Source organism: Dermacentor albipictus, chromosome 1 (genome assembly GCF_038994185.2).
Source record: "Dermacentor albipictus isolate Rhodes 1998 colony chromosome 1, USDA_Dalb.pri_finalv2, whole genome shotgun sequence".
In the NCBI taxonomy this organism is placed as follows: Eukaryota; Metazoa; Arthropoda; class Arachnida; order Ixodida; family Ixodidae; genus Dermacentor; species Dermacentor albipictus.
Genome location: NC_091821.1, coordinates 430,568,083 through 430,589,007, shown reverse-complemented (window position 1 = coordinate 430,589,007; position 20,925 = coordinate 430,568,083). Strand labels below are relative to the sequence as shown.

The window sequence follows — 20,925 nt, the reverse complement described above, 5'->3', positions numbered from 1 at the left end:
ATGAGGTCTTATTGCAGTGTTAGCTTGCCCCTTTCTTGTGTGTGCAAAAGATGGCGATCAAATCGGCTAAGTGACTATGTCTAGACAAGCGTGATTCACACTATAAGCCGCATATGGATGAAAAAAAAAATTCTGGGGTTTTACGTGTCAGCACCACAATACGAATATGAGGTACGAAGTATTGGGGGCGTGCACCCAAATCTAAGTACACGAGGTGATGAAAACATTGTTCGTTTCATCTTGTTAAGGCCCGTCCACGACGCATTTACTCGTTTTTCGGAAATTACGCCCGCACACATAGCCGTCGCATTCTATTTAGGCGATCCTCGTTGGATATTACTGCTTTGCAGGAAAATGGCGGGTGAGCAGCAGCATCAACGAACGAGAACGAAATCCGAATGAATGAATGAATGAATGAATCAATGAATATTTGATGTTTAGTGGCGCAAGGGCCAAGTGTGGCCAAAGAGTGCCATGGAGAACGAAATCTAAGAGAGAGCGAGAGAAAGAGAGAGAAAGAAACACAAGAGAGGGAATTCAGAATCGTTGACTATATTGGTCCAGTTGGTCCAACAGTCAACGGAAAGAGGAAAGGCAGGGAGGTTAACCAGACGCACGTTCGGTTTGCTACCCTGCACCGGGGAAAGAGGATACATGGATGAAGAGAAAGAGCACAGTTTCCCGCATATTTTGAAGGGGAGCGCCGAGTATATATACGGTCGCCAAGACCTGTGGACCTGAGATACTGAAATCATAACGCTTTCGTAGTTTTCTGTACCATCCACGACGCAATCTAAGCATCTGCCATAGGCGCCGAGGGTTCAGTCTGCCGGGGTGGGGACTGGGGCCCAATTTGCACATTCTCTTTTATCGCCCCCCCCCCCCCGCCCCGCGCAAGCTCCTTGGCACGAGATATACACAGGCGGAGAGGCAATTTATGTAAACATGAGTTTTATTTTTGTTTCCAAAGTCGATCGAATATGCTAAAGAAAATGAAAGCATGTTTCTTAATATAGTAAATAAATAAATGAAAGAATAAACTAAAGAACACGTGAGCTCTTGCTAGACATTCATAACGGCCTTAGTTAAAGCGAGAGAAAGCTCTGGACAACGCGAATATTTCCTCGACAAGCTAACAATTCGAACATTACAAACTCATTACAGACTCTTCGTTTGTAAGAACTATAGGACATTGCAAACATTTTTCACAATAAGATAACAGTTCAAAGATTAGAGGGAGATTTTAAACTTTTCGCGTCTTAGAAACACTGGGTAGTGCAAACATTTCCACAAAGAGCTAACAATATAAAATTTAAAGACAGATCATTAACTTTTCGCCTTTGAAAAATGTGAACGAACTTGCCAAACTCGATACAAAACGAAAAGACAGGAACAATACTCAAAGGGCAGAGGTTGTAATAACGAATCGGCAAAATGCAGATTTTATGCGAGGGGATAAATTAAAGCCACGGGTTGTGACAGCTTGAATAAAGCTGGTGCATTATGTTGTGATGAAGTTCGCTGTCCCTTAATTTTATACAAAGGCTATCGCACATTGGAAAATGTGTTTCTGCGCACAGTTGATCTCCGAATAAACTTGTCCGCCATGTCACTGAGATTTACTTTGCGGGAGAGCTCTACAAGTCCATGGAGAACTGCTATGCGATTTAACGGCGCTTGGTCCCATTGTTCTGAACTTAACGTTACAGCGCAAACACCAAAGACGAACCACAAAGCGCCAGTGTGTGTCGTGTCTTTCTTTTTGTGGTTCGTGTTAGGTGTTTGCGCTGTAACGTTAAGTTCAGAATTATGTACCAACTAGGCCCAAAAGAAGTTTTACTGATCCCATTGTTGACCTAAGATACGTTTTGACGTGACGGAGGCATAGAAACAATCTCTCAGATCTGCATGGGAGTCCCCCTGACAGTTTGTAACTTTGAGAATCCCTGTGTAATGCTAATTTTGCATACTATTCTTTGTAAAACTGACATCGTTGATGAATAAACTTGAACTTGAACTTGAACATCACTGGGATAGTCCAAACAATTTTGACAAGCTTAGCCACCTCGGGCAAAATATCTCGCAACTGCTCATAGTTGCATATCATATTGATCGCAAATAAAGGCGGGTACAGAGGGAGAGAACACATAAACAGCACGGGCGGTAACTTTCAACTTTTTATTTGCGGTCAATATGATATGCAGTAAATACCAACTAGGCCAAAGTGAAGTTCTTCTGATGCTCATAGTTATCGCCCGAAAGCATCTCTACAACATCATGAAACGTTGTCAAGGGTGTATCGCGCTGCCTTGCTATATCGATATGAGCATACTATATGCGGTGAACGTTGAGCCATTCAGGCTCAATATCTAGCCGATAGAACTTCATCATGTACGTGCTGTCACCATTCGCAGTTAAAAACTGCTCAATCGGTGTGATGGGCTGCCAGGTTTCCCGTGGATACCTGCCGTTCAGCGAAAAATCTACCGTATCCATTACCTCGTAGAACCGCTGGCGGTACATGTCTTCGGCCGAAGGATGACATGCACACCGTACATGTCCGTCGTCATACCGTCGTGGAGTCTTCTTCTTCCTATGACGTATGTTGCTCCTACTCACTATGGGGGATTGGCCAAGGAACGGATGGATCGTTCCAATTTATTAATAAATGTCTTCCTTTGCCTTGGCACAGGAGCTTTTTCTCTTCAACATTCAGTTGCAATTCGCACGCCTCTGCGTGTGTGTCGTTCCAAAATCGGCAAAATCCTTCCTTCCTAAGCACGCTAAAACTCTCTCTGACGGCCTTGACCCATTCTTCTGCTTGATCAAATCTCTGTGCCTGCTTTCTGCAACGCAGTACTTATTTTTCTAACCGCGGAAACATCAGTGTCAGGAGCTTGACACTCGTGTTTGCGGGACGCTAGTTGATAGAGCAAAAACTCAATCGAATACTGTCCCGCAAAGGTATAGCGTGCGGAACACGCTAACGCAATAATTTTACGCTATACTAAAACTGTCTAATAACAGGAAGGTAAGACCACGAACGAATGGAGTGCCGAAAGTGTGTTCCAGGCTTAAGAGAAAAAATGGGGGCCAATCTACTCTGTGAATTGTGGGATGACAGCGGGGCTGTCCTTGTGCTCTCCAATTCGCACCCAATCCATGTGTGAACATGGTTGCGCAGAAAAGCTAACGGAGTGCACGAAACGAAACACGATTGACCGGGGCGCAGCTCAAAGGAGTGCACGAAACAAAACACGTTTGCTTATTATTTGGGATTGAGCATGCTTCTTAGTTAGTTAGCTTAATAAAATTCTGAAGGACTAGACTTTTATCCTAGCAGACAAACATGCGGCTGTCGGTATCCCTGCCGTAGAAGTCCGTGTGTTGGGAGCAGACGCGAATTCCACAGCATTTACTACTTCACTACGAACTACCTAAATATGAAAAAGAAATGACACTCGGCGGAATGATAGAATCGTCTTAGCTGACAATCGTCATATAATTTTGGGGGGATAGTTTTAATAGAACAAGCGTTACAGCCGATTCCAGCAGAGAATTCGCGATAAGGTTGTCTTTGGCACAAGGCGTTTTTTTTTCACTACGCGGGCGTTAGGCAACCCAGATACCCCCCGCGCTACGAAAGCACACATGCGGCTTATCTATACAGAGGATGGCTGTAAAAACATAAAAAAAGCGCTCCAATCGTTTGCTCGTGCTAACAGTGTTGCAGTCTGTACGCACAAAGAACAAAATTCAAGGTTCTTCTTTCTCCACTTCGGTACCTACGTTCGAGGTGCACACTGATTTGGCGTGGGGCGTGTCGCAGACAGACTTGCAGACGATGGACGGACGACACAGGGAGAAACAGAAGAACTTGATTTATATAATACTTCAATAACAACGCAGTAACACATTCACATAAGTAACAAAAGTTTCGCACTCAGATACCAAAGCTGACACAACACTCAACGCTTGAGCTCAGCGCTCACACTTTACGACTTCCCGTAAGCCGTGGTTGTCTACTTCGCTGCTCGAATCGCTGCTTCGCTGCTTTAATGGCCGCGTTCATTATGAATGTCGATGATGCACTCGATTTTTTGTCCCGTGATGGTTGCGATTCAGACGGTTGGCATCAAGTTTCAGTTTAATTTCGATTGCTCTGGTTGCCATATATTCTCGGGATCCGAAGTTGAAGAAGGATAAGCGTCGGAACTGCTGCATAACAGGTTGTCACGCCACAGTGGCGAAGGAGACTCAGGCAGAAATGACGGCTTGCCGTAGAGACCGTGGGAAGAACGCACCGGAATGCATCGATGATAAAGTGTCCGAGCACTCCTCACAGATCAGTGGGTCTCGCTTAAGAGCTAGCGGCGGGATGAGTGTGTGCGGCCATTTCCCGGACGGCACAAGACCACATCGTAGAGCCGTTCCCAGTGTCTGACACTCCGCCATTCACTAAAAATAGGTTTGATTCTGGGGGAGTTTATTATGGAGCTCAGGGTCCCTTTCATTTTGCTATAAACATTTTATTTATATTCGCAAGGATGATGTGTAGTTTCTGCCGGGCTTATAGTTGAAGGTAAGTTCATAGTTGATGTTTCGAGTAAAGAATTGATTTGTGTGTTTGGGAAGGATTAGAAATTTTAAAAGAGAATGCGCACAAAAGAAACACCTTACTTATCAAGTCACCGTTTATTTGATTCCGCACAGAGACTTGGAACAGTAGACGTTCGGAAAACTGTCGTTGCCAGTCGGCATCCATGATGGTGAACTGGATCTAAAACTCCTGGCGTTGTCATGCTTCTACTTTGTTGGTGCGAGACAAATCTATGTAGCCGCAGCAATTTAAGGCTGTGATGTTCTCTCCACTTCTAGGCAGCTGTAGTCCTTCAGCTGATTTGTCCTAAAACGTATAAAAAGACATGATGCCTCCTGACCTCATCTCCCGGGTGTGTGGGGGGGGGGGGATGGCTCGAGCCTTCCAGCACCCCCCCCCCCCCCCTCTGGTGTCGGCGCCTATGCCCTCTGCTATTTCTACTGCAGCTGCATTTCAGTGATTCCTGCTGTGATCGTCGTCGCAGCAGGTGCATGCGGAATACCTGCGTGCACCTGCACTCGAGCCTTCATATTGCACTGAATCTGTGTGCTGCCTAGCTGGTTGCTGCGCAGATACTGGCAGACTCTGCGGCTTCTTCGAAACTCTACGGTACCTGAGCTTGTTGGGCTGCGAGGGCACATATAGAGGACCATCGCGGCACCGGCCTCACTTCTGGGCATCAGCTGCAACGAACAAGGACGAAATCTAAGCCTCTGCTATTTCTGTTGCGGGTTAGTTTCGACACTTTTCTCTACGTCCGATGCAGCTGTTGTTGCGGCTTGTGCTCATTGTCTCTCGAATCCGAATTGTCGTTCACGACGCCAACCAATGCCAAAGTATATATAGCTAAATAGAATTTAGAATATGCAATCACTGCTTAACGGTAACCTTGATTCAGTTGTGCATAATCTTGCCGGTAAAACTGGGAGGAAGTTTGACGATCAGAGATTCGGCAGGGAGAGGGCTGTATTGGAATTTTCAGAGTGGTTGCTGTGCAATTTAGTGCCCCATTTCTCCTGGAGACGTTGGCATTTTTCATCGTGTGGTTAACAAGACGTCTTACAAGAAAGTCATTGTTCGTTTTTGCACACGCGAGAAGAAAAACGAATTTCTTCGTAAGGGCCGTAAAGCAACCCTGCGATCCTACCAGATAGGCTTTTCTGGTATACGTAGAGATAATCCCACATCCATAAACAAACACCTCACAGTCGACAACAGATTGTTCAGCAAAGCTGTTGCACCTTGAAATGAGAAGAAATGGCTGTTTCTATGTAGGAAAAACTGTCAGATTAAGTCAGTAAATTTTGAACGCAAACCAGTCACGAAATTTAAAGTCCGTCAGTAAAGATTAAAATCGATCAAGTCTTCCGCATAGCCACAGAAGCTGATTTTCGCGTCATTGTGTAGGCGATGACGCGAAAATAATTTATTTATTGATGTATCGAAAATCATGTATTTGTTCACCTGTTCGTTAATTTCGCACTCGCCCCCGAATGCTTTTGATCACGTCTTTGTTATGACCCGCCGAAGTAAAACTACTGCTTATATCTTCCACCTCCCCTCCTCTCTGTCAATGCGTGAAGTTTGCGCAAGTATCATGATGCCACTTCAGGATTTATTAACTTACATTTAACATTTGTTTTCATTTGTTTGTGTTTCAGAAACATGGCTTGAGAATACGGGTAGTAATTTACGCGGTTTTTGCTCATACCAAGCAGAATACTGAAACCGTATTACGGATATTTCTTTCCCCTCATGCTAAGTATAAACGTAGGTTTGACCTTCTTGATGTAAATTACAGCATGAGAATCGGTATGTTATCAAAAAGTCGAATTATCATTATTGTAACTGCCTCATTCTTTGTTGCATCTACCGCTCTTCATCTTCAGCTATCCCTGATTTTCTGCATGAACTTTCCATAGTTTTTCAAAAAGGCAACCTAGAAAATAAGCAGCTTATAATTGTGTTAACACTAATTTACTCGACGCTGATAACAGAAATCTAGCAGCTTGTACAGGCTGTTTTACTGATTTCGAACTTTAATAATTAATTATATTTCTTACTAGGTGCTCTACTCATGGCCACAACAGGATTCTAAACCATGCTCTAACATCGCGCCAACACCAAGCTCCAATGTTATAGATGCACAGATTTCATTTCAATTCAATTAAATTTATTTCATTTTCCCGCGAGATGCGGGTGTGAGAAAAAAATTGAAGGGACACTTAGTTATCCCTACGGGGATGAATGCGAAAGGATCGCGGCCACGTCAGCAAAGCGTGGCGACGTCCGGTGGCTCCACTGGCGGAGTCACGTGACTCGAGCGGCCATGTCAGCAGAAGTTCACTCTATCTTGAGTAACGACGCCTTAATTAACACCAAAGGTCATGGGTTCGACTCCCACCGAAAGTCGAGGGTTCGTGGCCCTTTTTGGACCATCGGTGGTCACGCCGGCAACGCCGGATTTTCCGCTTCACGAGCCTTATAATGCTTTCGCATTAAAAATTCATCGACGATTACCATACTCCCTAATGCAAAATTTGTGCGCAGCTGTACACTTGTTTTCATTTCGCAATATATTGTTGCCTGGCGCGGACAATCTGTCTCGTAACTCACGTTGTAAACGGAGCGAAATGTGGCGCGGCTGTGTCACTAATCGAGAGGTCGCGAGAGGCAGCGCGTGGGTGACGCGTCAGCGCGATTCACAGCAGCCGCCGCAGACAGATCTCGCAGACGACGCGCGCTACTTTGGAGCCATCTCGTAGCCATCGTCTCCACATTACGTGTGCATCGTCTCCGACGATTTCACCATACCCTCCTCCTTCGCTTTTCTCCTCATGGTTCCGCTGCACCCTCCTCCCCCTCCGCTTTCCTCCTCGCGTCTGTCAACCCCCGCTGCGCTCCGTGTTCGCTCTTTCAGCCTTCACTTGGTTACAACGACGCCGAAGCCGACGCTCGCCGCAGGACCGGGCGCTTAAGAGCTGCGTTCTAAAATCAAATATTCGCAACCAGCATCGGTGCAGCGTTTGTGTAGGCTCCGGGTAGCGGACAAGGTAGACGATAGTGCAGATACGTGCAACATGCATCGTGCACGAGTTCCTATCAAGGTGTCCTTCGTTCGGAGCGATATCGAGTTCAGTAACGATAAGACAATCGTAAGCCTGAAATCAGGTAGTTAACTTCAGAAAAAGAAAAACTCTCTTGAAAACTTGAAATAACAAAAAAACAAAACAAGAAACAAACCGAGGTGATATACATCGAAAACGGGCGATGCAAGAGACCATATAAGTTTCATCGCTGAATTCGCAGGCAGAACGTCAGTTAGCAGCGCAGAGAGCATACAACTTGTCCTGTAGATTCGCACTTCGACGAGTATCGAGGCAACCCAAATATAGAACTGGATCGGCCCTTCACAGAAGCAGAAATCGAGAGGGCCTTGAGCAAGCTCACCCGCAACACGGCGCCGGGGTACGACAGAATAAACAACAAGACACTCCGGAACCTTGACGGACTCTCTGTAGACGCGCTCTTAAAATACATCAACGAGTGCTGGCAACAAGGTAAAGTACCACCGGAATGGAAACATGCAGAGGTAACCATGATACCTAAACCCAAGAAGCCCATCAGCGTGCAGAACCTTCGACCTATATCCCTAACCACGTATGCTGGAAAACTCTACGAGCACATGGTGCACAACCGCATGATCGACTATCTCGAAGACAACGAACACGTCCCAAGCACTATGTTCGGATTTCGAGCTCACCTGTCCGCGCAAGACGTGTTGCTGCAAATCAAGGAAAAAGTCATCGACAAGCTGGACACGCACAGCAAAAGAGCCATCCTCGCACTTGACGTGAAAGGGGCTTTCGACAACGTGTCGCACGAAGCCATACTGCAGCACCTCAACGTATATAACTGCGGGGAAAAAGTATATAATTACATCAAAGCTTTTCTGAAAGAATGTACAGCCACAGTGGGGATAGGCAACGTACGCTCTGAGAAATTCGACATACCGCGAAAGGGAACGCCACAAGGCTCCGTCATTTCGCCGATGCTATTCAATCTGGCGATGAGCTCACTACCCAAGCAACTGAAGCAAATAGAAGGGATTGGTCACGCAATATATGCTGACGACCTCACCATCTGGACTACGGGAGGGTCGACAGGTCAACATCAAGACGCTCTGCAAGAAGCGGTTGACACTACGGAAAAGTACCTGGAAGCATGTGGACTGACGTGCGCACCTGAAAAATCGGAGCTCTTGGTGCTAAGAAAGCGCACAAGAGGCCGACAACCGCAGCAAATACCAGACTTGGTAGTAAAGGTGGGAGGCATCATGATTCCGCAGGTTACGACGCTCCGCATCCTCGGACTCCTGATTCAAAAGGACGGGGCCGGGGGAGCAGAGTTGGAAAAAATTCAGAGAACAGTACACAAATAACCCACCTTATCAAAAGAGTGACGAGCAAAAGCCACGGACTCAAGGAAGAAGACTGCACGAAAATGATACAAGCGCTGCTCACGAGCTTCGTCACGTACGAGACCCCATACGTTGACATGAAGAACAGTCAACGAGACAAAGTAAACGCCCTCATCAGAAAATCATACAAAATTGCCTTGGGTCTGTCCCCCTCCACGTCCACAGCGAAATTACTCAAAATGGGAGTCCACAACACGTGGGAAGAGCTCGTGGAGGCGCACAACGTCAACCAACTGGAAAGACCAAAGCTGACAAAGACGGGAAGAGCCCTGCTGCAAGATCTGGGCTACCAAGTCGAGGATAAAAGGCACCTACCTCAGCGTATCCCACACGAGATCAGAGACAAGCTACACATAAGTACCATTCCCAGAAACATGCATCCCGAGTATGACAAGGAAAGGAGACAGGCGAGAATACAGGCGCTCAAGCGCATACTCCAACGCACCAACAGCAAAGAAGAAAACGTTAGATATACGGATGCAGCTGCGTACAGTACCAACGACCGATTCGCAATCAGCGTGGTCGACGAGAAGGGCGACCAACTTACAGCCACATCCATACGTGCCAAGGACGCGAGCACAGCGGAAGAGGTGGGCATAGCCCTGGCCATCGCAACGTGCAAGAAGGCCATGGTTACCGTGGTGACGGACTCGCAAGAAGCATGCAGAAGGTATATGAACGGAAGGATTGGAAAGGCAGCACTTCAGGTCTTGAACACCACCAAGATAGAAGCAGCACAAATCCTCTGGACACCGGGGCACGAGTCTCTCACGGGGAACCAGGCGGCGCACGCCGCGGCTCGAGATCATGCACGCCGAGCCATCTCCGACGCGCAGAGAACACGTACCAACGACTGTGACGAGGATGAAGAACGCATATCCAAGAAGTACTCGGATATCTTGGCGCACTACAGGAAGCAGAGGCGTCGCTACCCACCCGCGCATAAGACGATGAGTAGGGACCAAGCGGTAACCTGGAGAAGACTACAGGCTGGAACCTACCCACATGGAACACTGCTGCACGCCATGTACCCGGGCATCTACGGGCGAGACTGCAAGTTCTGCCCGCCGGACACGCCCAACACCTTGCGCCATATGGTGCTTGGATGCAGGAATAATCGAGAAGCACAACCATCATCATCGCCACCAGGCGATAACATGCAGAAAGAGGCGGAGTCAGAAGAAGAATTGGAAGACCAGTGGGAGGCTCTGCTGGTGACGCAAGACCCTGACAGCCAGCTGCGGTTGGTGAACAGGGCTCGGGTGGCGGCAGCGAGCCATGGCTACCTGGACTGAGGAGGCCACCCACGTATGGGCTCAAGAAGCCTGGTTTCACAATAAAGTTTATTTCTCTCGCTCTTTCAGCTATAGTCTCTTCTACTATAGTCTTATTCTCGCCCCATACATCAGGGCGGCTGACTACTCTGATTAAACTTTTCCCTAACTAAATAATGGTTATACTTTCTTTCAAGTTATTATGCCAGAATGTATGCTTAACGTGCCGAAGACTCAATAGAGCGGCGCAATATTTGGATGAGTCCTCGCTTTCTATATGATGGGCAGATTATATCATCCACAAGCTCCTGTCTGCAACCTGTCTCTACATGATCTCCTTCACGCCATTAACCAAAGCAGTCGGAGACACGGCCTGGGACCATGTGTTGTACTTCTCCTTTAGAACTTCGTTTTTTCCTGTTATTCCCCCCACACAATCCACCCCAGTCCTTTTCCTTAACTTCTTCAGCAGAGGGCCAATGCTATCAGTGTTTTTTCTTGAAGCGAATAACTTTCTTTGTTTAATTATTTTAAAGAAATTTCATTTCTTACTTTAATTTCTTTCTTTAATAATTAACTTTCTGGTTGGTTGTTGGTCGATGGTTGGTTGCAAACGGTCGGTGGTTGGACTCTGCAAGGAAAACATTTTTATGTTCGATCGCTAGTTTTCTTTCGTTCGCTTGCCCGTTATTTCGTTCGTTAATCCGGTCGTTCGCTCACTCACTTCCTCGTTATTTAAATCGTCAATTCGTTCGTTCGCTTGCTCACTTGGTCGTTCTTTCGTCTGTTTATTCGTTCGTCTGCTGACTCGTTTTTTCGTTCGTTATTTCTTACGTTCGCTCCCTCGTTCTTACAATCGCTTGTTAATTTGTTTGTGTGCTCACTCGTTGTTTCGTTCGCTGATTCGTTTGCTCGTTCGTTCTTTCGTTAATTCGTTCGTTCGTTATTTCGTACATTCGCTTGCCTATTTTTTCGTTCGTTTGTTCGCTCGTTCACTCATTCTTTCGTTCGTTGGCTCGTTCATTCTTTCGTTCGTTTGCTCACTCATTCTTTCGTTCGTTATTTCTTTGGTTCGCTTACTCGTTCTTTCGTTCTATATATCGCTCGTTTATTTGTTTGTGTGCTCACTTGTTCTTTCGTTCGTTGATTCGTTCGTTCGTTCGTCCTTTCGTAAATTCGTTTGCTCGTTCGTTCGTTATTTCATTCATTCGCTTGCCTGTTCTTTCGTTCGTTGGCTTGTTCATTCTTTCGTTCGTTAAATCGTTCGTTCGCTCATTTTTCCATTCGTTCATTCGCTCGCTTGCTCGTTCTTTGGTTCAATAATTCGTTTGTTCGCTCGCCTGTTGTTTCGTCCGCTAATTCATTCGTTCTTTCGTTAATTCGCACGTTCACTCGCTGGAGTTTTCGGTTCATTCGCTCGCTCATTCACTTGCTCGTTCGTTCGTTCAGGCCATTCGCTTACATGGGCAATCATCGTCGATTGTTTCTACGTAGTTTTCTTTCTTTGGTTTTAGTGTTAGCAATGACGTAGGCTTGTAGATTTATTGTAAACGAAAAACCGTCTTTGCAGACAAAGTTAAACAATGGGTGTCTAACCCAACAATCCCAGCGCAATAACCTCTCTACAGGTTGCGTCGTTCAATGACTGAACAATGTTGGCAGCTTTACTAGATTTACCTCTTCTTTCAGACAAAATGTAGTTGAGCCGGAGTGAACGAAAATTCGATAAACAATGAGGCGCCGATGGAGGCAGACCCAGCTAAGGTTCGTGTACTGCTAGGCATCTACCTTTAGAACGAGAGCTCCTTGGGCGCCGCTATAGTGTGTACATAGCTGATGTAAGAGTGCGTAAGCATTTGTAGGAAAGCAGTAGGTCTTACTTCGCGAAACGTGGGAAAGGTGTTAGCCAGGGTTATGGAGTGCCGCGGAGCGTTATCGCTGCTCTGGTCGCCATTCCCTGGCAAACATATGGCCACATTAGGGCGGTCGTTTTAGAGCTCTCCGACAGTGCTAGCAAGGTTACTTGATATACAGCTACGAAGCGCTACTGCCAGCATAAGCGGAATCCGAAGGCGATAACGAATGCGGATAGTGTGCTATAGCAGACCCGTTTATTCTCGTCATATAGCTTTCAAGCTGTCACGTTCTTGCTCCAAAACGACGAGTCACACGCCAATAGATTCTTGTCGCAGTGCGGTACTATCTTTCTCTCGTAAACCTGTTTAATCTCGGAGCACCGAATGCTAGGTCGACGTGTGACGAAGACCAACTTCGAGTCGTGCAGCGCTTCTCCTACCCATCGACCTTAACAACATGGCAGGAAACAACCAATTAGAGATTTGGCAGTGGAACTGCAGGGGCTACAAGCGCAAGCAAGGGCTCCTGCAGCAACTCATTTATCACAGAGGAACCGCGCCAGACTTGATACTACTACAGGAAACCTTTAGCACTCCGGCACTTAGGGGCTACACGTGTCTGGAGAAAGGGAATACCGCGACACTCATAAGTAACAAAATCGTCACCATAGCTCACGACGAGATTAAGGACACAAAAATCGAGCACGTGATAACGGAGATTATTCCTAAAAAGAAAAGGAAATCGAAGAGCACTTTCGTAATTAACGTATACAGCTCGCCCAAACAAAGGGACGGGGACTTTCTAAAACTTTTTGCCGAAGCCAGGAGGCTAGCGGGACAAAACAGCCTAGTGATAGCGGGAGATTTCAACGCTAAGAGCCCCCTGTGGGGTTACGCCAAAGAGGATAAGAAAGGGAGAGAGATTAGCACGGCCGCGGAAACTGCGGGATGCGAGCTCCTAACCGACGAGGCCCAGCCTACCAGAATGGGTAACAGCGTCAGTGTAGACACGTGCCCCGACCTCACGTTTGTCAAGAACGCCAAGAACGCGGAATGGGAGAACCTGCTGGAAAACCTGGGCAGCGACCACCACGTCCTCCGCCTAGTACTCGAGGCGGAAAACACGAAGAGAAAGATCGGCTCGACCAGACTGACGGACTGGGACGCCTTCAGAAGACACTGCAGAGAACTGGGCGGCGACATCACTTCCCCGGAAGAATGGAGCCAACAGTTGAAGCAAATCCAGGAGCTCTACACCCGCGAGGTGGACAGAACAGAACAGGCACCGGAGGTGGACAAGCGGCTGCTAGGGCTATGGGAGGCACGCCACGGCCTCACCAAGCGCTGGAAGAAGCAGAGAATGAACAAGAAGCTAAAGAAGAAGATTGCGGAGATCACCAAGAAGGCCGAGGAGTACGCGACGCAACTGGCCAGACAGGGGTGGCAGCAATTCACCGACTCGCTAAACGGCACCCTCAGCACGGCCAGGACGTGGCAGATACTCCGAGGCCTACTGGACCCCAGCAAGAGCAAGCGAGAGAGCAGCAACTCGATCCAGAGGCTGATCCACCAATACCAAGGCACCGACGAGCAGCTGCTCGAGGAGGTCCGCAAGAAATGCTACGGAACGGGACAGCCGGAGGGATACCGCGGCGAGTACCGCGGCGAAGACAACCTGGACATGGACCGACCCATCTCGAGGGAAGAGGTCGTCGAGGTAATCAGATCGGCCACCAAGAACACGGCGGCGGGAGCGGACAGAGTCCGGAACTCCCTCATACGCAACCTGAGTGACGAAGCGATAGACCAGCTCGTCAAGTACCTAAACACGCTGTGGCAAGAAGGGAAAGTCCCGGTGGAGTGGAAGCACGCCGTCGTCGTAATGATCCCCAAGCCCGGAAAGAAAATCCAGATTGAGAACCTGAGGCCCATCTCGCTGACGTCGTGCCTAGGAAAACTCTACGAGAAAATCGTCACCAAGCGCATCCAGCGGCACCTAGAAAACGGAAGATACTATCCAAACTCGATGTTTGGGTTCAGGGCCAACCTCTCGACGCAAGACGTTCTGCTGCAGCTCGAGAAGGAAGTCCTGACTACAATGCCGAGAAAGGGCGAAAACGTCGTCATGGCCCTCGACGTCAAAGGGGCCTTTGACAACGTCAGCCACGAGGCCATCATGGAAGGCCTCAACAATACAAACTGCGGCAGGAAGACCCACGACTACGTCAGGAACTTCCTCTCGGGCAGAACGGCGACGGTCGGCCTGGGCGAGCTGAGGAGCGGTATCTTTGCAACGCCTAGCAGAGGTACGCCCCAAGGCTCGGTAATCTCGCCCGTACTGTTTAACGTGGCGATGCTGGGCCTAGCGAAGAGACTCGAAAAGATCCAGGGAATCCGGCACGCGATGTATGCGGACGACATCACGGTCTGGACCACCTGCGGAACCTTGGAAGAAAAGCGAGCGGCGCTGCAGGATGCGGCCAAGTGCGTTGAAGACTACATGAAGGAGAGGGACCTCAGGTGCTCCACCGAAAAGTCCGAACTGCTAAGAGTCGGCAGACATCCCACCAAGGCGAAACTGGAGGTCAGCCTCGAAGGACAACTTATACCCGAACGCAACGTGATACGCATCCTCGGCATGTGGCTGCAAGGCAGCAGAAAGTGCAACCACACCATCGGCCTCCTCAAGAAGTCGACTGAGAACGTGAGTAGAATGATAAGCAGGGTCTCCCAGAAGAGGCACGGCATGAGAGAAGACGACACTCTCAAGCTCGTCAACAGCCTGATCGTCAGCAGAGTCATGTACTCGCTACCCTACCAAGTGAGGACTAAAACGACCAACGAAGAGATCGAAGTCGTCCTGAAGAAAGCCTACAAGACGGCGCTGCACCTGCCGAGAAACACCTCCAACGAGAAGCTGATGCAACTAGGGGTGAGCAACACCTTCGTCGAAATGGCGGAAGCACAGCGGAAGGCGCAAATGAAAAGACTAACGGGGACCTACACGGGGCGAAACCTGATCGGTAGGCTGGGCTTCGAAATAGGAGACGTCGACCGGTACGAGGACGTGCCGGCGGGAATTAGGAAAACCTTTAACGTAAAGCCTATACCGAAGAACATGGATCCCAGGCTCCACGAAGGCAGAAGGAAAGCTAGGGCCGAATACATAGAAAAGACAGTGGCTAGAGAAGAGAACACTCTCTTCACGGACGCGAGCATAACTGTAATAGGAAGCGAGGCAAAGGCCATCGCGGTAGTAATGAACAAGGAGGAAAAGCTTGTCTCGTGCGTCTCGGCCGAGATATGGAGCGTAGCTGAAGCCGAGGAAATCGCCGTGGCGCTGGCGGCAATGCAAGGCTATAGGGGGAATAAATCTCTAAATATTCTCAGACTCGAAAGAGACCTGTCGCAACTATATGAGGGGCAGAATATGCAAAACTGCCCTTAGGATCCTCAGAGGAAGTAACCCCTCGGAGGAGGCGGAAATCAAACACAATCTGATCTGGATACCTGGGCACGAGGGCATAAGGGGTAACGAGGCGGCGGACGGTCTAGCTCGAGCTAATAGATTCCGAGCTGGGCAGCAGCAGGAGTACCGCGCTAGTTACGCCGGGATCCTCAGTGACAGTTATTCGGAATTACTGCAACACTACAGGGGGACTAGATTCAAGTACCCACCGCCCCATCAAGCGCTGACGAAGGAGGAAGCAACGGGCTGGCGTAGGCTCCAGACAAACACCTTCCCCAACCTTTTCATATTAAACAAGATGTTCCCAACGCAGTATAGGGACACCTGCCCCTGGTGCGGGACTACGCCCACACTCTATCACATAACTTGGGAGTGTGCACGAAACGACGCATTCCGCGATCATAAACCCCCGAGTGCGGAGCATTGGGAGAGCCGGCTCGTCAGCTGCGAGCTCGCCGTCCAGAGAAGGATGGTGGAGCACGCTAGGGACGCAGCCAAACTCAGTGGAGCCCTGGACTGAGGGACCACCCGTGCTGAAGAGGCTTCCCTTCGAAGAGAAGACAGCGTGACGAAGAGATGACCTCGATCCGCGAGAATTCCATTTTATGCTTCAATAAATGTTTCTCTCTCTCTCTCTCTCTCTCTTGCATATGTAACTCAGCCCCTTGCACTAATAGAAAAAGGTTGGAGTGAGGAATAAAGCCATATGAATGGAGGATATTTTGGAATTACATCATTTCCTCTGTATAATGCTTTGCCGAAATGCCCAATACGTTTTCTTTTTAGAGTGATATCTTATATTCTCTTACTACCCTAGTCTTTGGGATGTCTGCCGAAGTAATCGCCAAGTACTTTTCGAGATGGTTGTAAAAAAACAAAGCGAAAAATAAGTAAGCACCCAGCACTCAACCTATACATTTGAATTGGGGGCTCACAGGTTGCCAATCGGAAACGTTAACCACAGAGAAAAATACAGCGCCCCAAGAGTGCGCTAGCACCTCTAGCTGCTATATATAATGCTATAACAGGCTGACGTCATTCTCTTTAGTTGATTTATAAACCGGCACCAAGGTAAAACAATTAAAACGAAGCTAGCATTACGATCTGATTGTACCACACCTGAAGTATCTGAAATCAATGTGCCTCAAGACTACGAATCTGCTGAAGCTCTTGTCACGCACGTCTTGGGGAAGCGACAGGCGGTGCCTTTTAAAACTTTACAAAAGTCTAATATTAACACGGCTTGACTACGGAGCAATAGTGTATAGTTCTGCTGCACCTAGCGCTTTGAAAATGCTAGATCCTATTCACCACTTAGGTACCCGCGTTGCAACAGGCGCCTTTAGGACTAGCCCTGTGCAAAGCCTCTACGTTGAATCAAACGAATGGTCATTGTACTACCAAAGGACATATTTAACTTTCTCCTACACCCTGAAAGTTAGCTCAGATGTTAAACATCCTTGTCATTCTACTATATGCTACTTGTCCACTGCTAGGCTGTTTCGTAACCGCCCAGCTATAGGCTGTTGTGCCATTACCACAACCCCGGATTCCGAATCTACAAGATGCAGAATTTATCCTGCGAACGCCCTTTGGACAAACCCGGGGCTGCGGCGAAAGGCACAGCGCCCTAATTCTTCCTTGACAAGTCAAGATGCTGAGCCGTCAGGCAGCGGTGTCGTGCGGAGAAGCATCGGCGAGCGACATGTCCAAACGTGCAACAAAGTGCCAGACAGCCCGGCGCCGTACCTCCTTTTGCCTGGAGGTCACCACGCGCGCCAACTTTGAACCGGGTGGCCAGCGCGGTCGCTGGTTGGACCTCTCGGACGACCGTCGAGTGCTGGCTTTGTATTGGGCCGTTTGAGTGACAATGGTTTCTCGGGGCATTATAAGGCCCGACGCCGCCGCCTGGAAGACCGGATCCGCCGACCCACCGGGAGCTGAGTGCCGCTCTCGACTGGAGTGAGATGTGTCACGCGTTGCAGTCTCGCCGGACGTCGCCGTGCGGGAACAGTCGCGTTTGCTGTGAACTCTCGGCCCCCGTGCCGATTCGATCTTGTCCTGTATAATGACCTGTATATTATGTATAAAGTCCCTTTCGTTATTGTCACCGACGCCTGACTCGGAGTCTTCGCTACCAACGCTCTGTCACGAAACGGGTGACGAGCGCTACGGGACCACCTCAAAGTCGTAATAGGGGTGGCAGCGGTGCAAAGTCGTAACAAGGCCTCCTGTGTCACTCCGGTTGGAAGCACTCTCAGAAAAAACAGGGGTCCCTTTTTTACACAATGTCATAATGGTTCCTACACGGCTTCCAGCGCCGTGGGAGTGGCAGACTATCCAATGTGACATCTCTTTCTTAGAAATATCGAAACGAGCCCCGAAGGCACACATATATTCGCATTTTCTGGAACTTAAGGAGAAGTACTGCTGTTATGAATTTCATACAGATGCTTCGAAGTCTCTTGCTGGTGTTGCTTACGCTGCTCTAGGACCCTCATTTTTAACATCTGGAGCGCTAAACCCACACACCAGTATATTTACAGCGGAAGCATACGCTATACTTAAGGCTATTCAACACATACGGCTCACAAATATAGCTAAGGCTATTGTCTTCACAGACTCATTGAGTATAGTGAGAGCCCTAATTAGTCTACGAAAACACAAGAACTCCGTTTTGAATGAACTATATACCTTGTTGTGCTCTGCAAATATGTGCAACCAAGCGATCTTCTTATGCTGTGTACCTGGCCACAGGGGTATAGAAGGCAATGTGGCTGCTGACGAAATGTCTACGTCAGTGAGTTTTAGCGACAAAGATGGAAATACACCCATGCCTGCCACATACCTAAAGCCTTTTCTGCGCCGTAAATTGAGGAATCATTGGCAAGGCGAGTGGGATACACAAGCAACGAATAAGCTTCACATTGTAGAACCAAAACTGGGAAACTGGATAAGTGGAAAAACAGCACGGTACAAGGAAGTACTTCTTTGCCGATTAAGGATAGGCCACACATTCGATACTCACTTTTATCTCTTGACTGGGGGCGATCCTCCAAATTGTATTAAGTGCGGCAATAGACTCACAGTCATCCATGTTCTTATTCAGTGCCCTGCCATAGAAACTGAAAGGAAAAAGTATTTCCCTGTTGTATATCGTGAGAATATACCCCTTCACCCTGCATTTTTTTCTTAGCGATGAACCGCTTTTTAATCTGCAAACAGTCTTAGATTTTTTAGCCGAAACTGACAACCTGAAAATCATTTGGCCAGGCACCATTTAGCACATGACTAACAGCCCTGCATTCAAGGGCTCTCTTGAAACTCTGGTGTCAGTGTTGTTTTACTGCATCATGATTTAACGAGTTGAGTTGAGTTGAGTTGAGTTGAATTGTTGTAGGCTACTGGTGGGATTAGCCTTGCAGTTGCTGCCGGCAATTGCTCCACCGTAGCGACACTTAAAATAATTAAATCACGTAATCCGACACAGACCTCCCAATTACAAATGTTCACTCCTCAGTTCACCATGTTGAAGCCAAATCCGTGTCCTGTAGGTAAGTTAACAGAAGGCGAGAGACCTCCTTCCTACACAACCGGTTCCCGCGCGGGAAAACTATGTCCTGAAGCGAACTGTGAGGAAGTCCTGTGTTCTTGAGAGACCCGAATAACACCCTCCTTTCAGCGTTATACACATTACAGCACATTAGGTAATGTTCTATGTCACCACACACACCACACGTTGGACATAATGGTGATAACGCCAGGCCAGTCTTAAACATCCACGCAGGGGTACGAGCAGAGCCCGTGCGAATGCGGAGCAGTAAGGTTGCTTGGTTTCTTTGGAGACCCTTGATCACACATGGCTTGTGAGGCGAGCTCCACAAAGAACTGAAGTGGCACGACACCGCTTCTCTGAAGAGTCTCCCGTCTTCTTGAGGCACTTTTCTCGAAGGATTCCCAGACAGCGCTCTATGGGCGAGGCTGTCCGCCATCTCGTTGCCTATGATACCTATGTGTGATGGCACCCATTGGAATCGTATGGAGAAGCCTTTGACACTGAGATTTTGCACCGAACGTAGGGAGCTTAGAGATAAGGCATCAGTAGGGAATCCGTGCTCTAACCTTTGAAGGGCGGATTTCGAATCTGTAAGAATGACCACAGGTTGAGGCGTACAAAACCGTAGCTTTTTGAGAGCTGCCTCAATGGCAACGCTTTCGGCCGTTGTGGAGGACACGACTGCAGTGAAGCGAACGGACCAATCAAAGTTCAAAGAGGGAATGTGAAAAGCAGCTGCACTAGATCCTCTGACCTTGTCCACAGAGCCATCAGTAAAAATTTGAAGATGACGTGCATATTCCGTTTCAAGATGTTCCAGTACGAGCGAACGCGTTGCTGCCAAAGGAGAACTCCGCTTAGCACGAACGTGAGGAACTGCCAACGAACTATCGAGGCTCGCGAAAGACCAAGGTGGTTTCGACCTCTTAATTCGACCTCTAGCGTCAAGACCCAGGTAACCAAGAGTATTAAGGGCCAAGTACGCTCGGGACTCGGATCTCTTTCGAAGGCGCTGTAGAAGGGCTCGGCCAGCTGCCGTCTGTTTGAGGCGGCCAATTTGCATCAATAACCTTTGTGAAGCGACTAAGCTAAGAGGTCTTGATAGAGATTCATAAAGTACTGCATTGTTAGGAGCAGTCTGCGGAACGCCAAGAGCCCTTCTTAGGCCCTTTCTGTGTAGAACCTCAAGTCGTTCCAGCTGTGATATCGATGGGGAAATTAAAGGGAGCTGATACATTATTCGACTCGTCACTAGTGCGTCGTGCAACCTGATCATTGAAGAAGGGTGATTTCCCCATTGCTCACTTGCAACTCTACGGATTACATTGAGACGCGAAGATATCGATGTCACAACCGAGTCCACAGCTCGTCGCCACTGTAGGCGGTAGTCGATAATGACGCCCAAAAAGCGCTTGTGTTTGAATTGTCGAAGACAAGATTGATTAAGGTCTATCTTCAGCCGCGCATACCTTCTTCCTCTACCTGGAAACATTATGAAGCCAGATTTTTCCACCGAGAGAGTCAACCCTACATCTTGAAGGTAATTTTGAACTGAAAGTAATGCCTGTCGAGCTATCAGAGCTAAACGCTTGTGTTGATATCCGGTTAACCAAAGACAGATGTCGTCCGCGTATATCGACATATGGACATGCCTGCAATGTTTTTGCACTTCAGCGGGAAGACCAGCCAT

General features: G+C 48.2%; 2 protein-coding genes across 2 annotated transcripts in view; one reads left to right on the top strand and one right to left on the bottom strand.

The window, feature by feature from the left end:
• Positions 1-20,925, bottom strand: part of LOC135908617 (uncharacterized transporter YutK-like) — a 141,472-nt gene that overhangs the window by 21,138 nt on the left and 99,409 nt on the right. The gene's annotated exons all lie outside the window — the stretch shown is intronic.
• The window catches only part of LOC135908610 (peptidase M20 domain-containing protein 2-like), an 88,127-nt gene continuing 72,471 nt past the window's right edge, over positions 5,270-20,925 (top strand). Inside the window, exon 1 of the mRNA XM_070532288.1 lies at positions 5,270-5,331. The gene's annotated coding sequence lies outside the window, so the exon portion shown is untranslated. The remainder of the gene's footprint in view (positions 5,332-20,925) is intronic.